This window comes from Apium graveolens, chromosome 2 (assembly GCF_009905375.1).
Source record: "Apium graveolens cultivar Ventura chromosome 2, ASM990537v1, whole genome shotgun sequence".
NCBI lineage: Eukaryota > Viridiplantae > Streptophyta > Magnoliopsida > Apiales > Apiaceae > Apium > Apium graveolens.
In genome coordinates this window covers 242736642-242738583 of record NC_133648.1, presented here as the reverse complement: position 1 = coordinate 242738583, position 1942 = coordinate 242736642, and the positions used below count along the sequence as shown (strand labels likewise).

The 1942-nt window shown below is 42.6% G+C and overlaps 1 non-coding gene across 1 annotated transcript; it reads right to left on the bottom strand.

Moving 5' to 3' along the window:
• Window positions 1-804: 804 nt before the first annotated feature.
• LOC141709198 (small nucleolar RNA R71) lies at window positions 805-911 on the bottom strand. The gene has a single exon (XR_012569787.1). It is a non-coding gene; the product is annotated as a small nucleolar RNA R71 (small nucleolar RNA).
• Window positions 912-1942: the final 1031 nt, after the last annotated feature.

The window sequence follows — 1942 nt, the reverse complement described above, 5'->3', positions numbered from 1 at the left end:
ATACATTGTTGCTTAGGTGCATAAATTAGATAGTTAACCAATACAGTCTATGTGGGAACGAACTAGAAAAGATTCTATACTACTTGCGAACTCGTATACTTGCGTGTAATATTAGCGCGTGTTTAGCGACTAACAAGTTTTTGGCGCCGCTGCCGGGGACTGTAGTGTTAATTATTAGTTTATGTGCTTTCCATCAGTGGTCATTAAAGTTCATTGACTCGGACATTATTACTTATTTGTTTCCTTGTTTTATTTCAGGTGATCTAGCGAGGGTGTATGCATACGCGTTCGCATACTCGTAAGAGAACACTGGATAAAGCTGAGGAAGAACTTGTGTTAGTTCGTAGGGAAGTTTTTGAGGAAGAAAAGAAGGTAGAAGAAGAATAGAATGTTGAAGAGCAAATTGTAGTACCTATGGGTAATCAAGCAGAAAATCTGAAGGCTTTGATGGACTATTTTAAGCCTAAGATTAATGACATTCAGTCTAGCATCATTAGACCAGCCATCAGGGCTAACACTTTTGAGATCAAGTCAAGAACGATCCAGATGATACAGAACTCAGTTCAGTTTGGGGGTTCTCCTACCCAAGACCCCAATATGCACATCAGAAATTTCATCGAGATCTGTGACACTTTCAAGTTTAATGATGTGACTGAAGATGCTATCAAGCTACGACTCTTCCCATTCTCTCTGAGGGACAAAGTTAAGTGTTGGTTAAGTTCTCTACCAGTAGGATCTATCACCACTTGGGAAGATCTTGCTCAAAAGTTTCTCACTAAATTCTTCCCCATGGTGAAAAATGCAGCAATCAGGAATGCTCTTACCCAGTACGTGCAGCAAACTGGAGAATCTCTGTGTGAGGCTTGGGATCGATATAAGGAGATGTTAAGGAAGTTCCCACACCATGGCATGCCTGATTGGATGATTATCAACTATTTCTACAATGGATTGGTTGCTACTTCTAGACCCATGCTTGATGCAGCATCAGGGGGAGCCTTGTGGGCTAAGAGCTATGATGAAGCTTATGAACTTATTGAACTGATGGATGCTAATGAGTACCAGAATCCTTCCCAGATACTGACTCAGGGAAAAGTAGCAGGAATTCTGGAGTTGGACGCAGTAACCGCTATAGCTTCCCAACTTAAGGCTTTGACAATGAAGATGGACACTTTGGCTAATTATAGAGTTAATCAAATCACTAGTGTCTGTGAGCTTTGTGCTGGTGCCCATGAGACTGATCAGTGCACAATTTCTAGTGAATCAGCTCAGTTCGTGAGCAACTTCCAGCGATCACAACAACCTGTGCCAGCCACCTGTCATCCCAACAATCACAATCATCCAAATTTCAGTTGGAGCAAATGCTCAGAATGCGGTTCAACAGCCTTATCAGCAGTATCCAGATAAGCAGTACAACCCCCTGGTTTTCAGCAACCGCAGTATGCACCAAAACAACAACTCCAGCTGCAACAAGCTAATGAAAAATCTGAATTAGAGGAGTTGAAGCTCATGTGCAAGAGTCAAGCTATTTCTATCAAGACCTTGGAAAATCAGATTGGGCAAATTGTCAATGCCTTGCTAAATCGTCAACCTGGTACATTTCCTAGTGACACTGAAGTGCCAGGAAACAAGGAAGCTAAGGAGCAGGTAAAGGAAATCACTTTGAGGTCTGGGAAGGTTGTGAATCCCGTACAAACTCAAGAGTTGACTGAAGAAGTTGGGGCTGAGAAAGAAGCAAAGCAGCAGGATGAAGAAGTGGAACCAAGAAAGACTACTGTTGAGCACACTCTGCCTGAGGGTAATACAGGGGAGAAATAGATCTATCCTCCACCGCCTTTTCCTAAGCGGCTGCAGAAGAAAAGGCTGGACAAGCAGTTCTAGAAGTTTCTGGAGGTGTTCAAGAAACTTCATATCAACATACCTTTCACTGAGGCTCTCGGGCAGA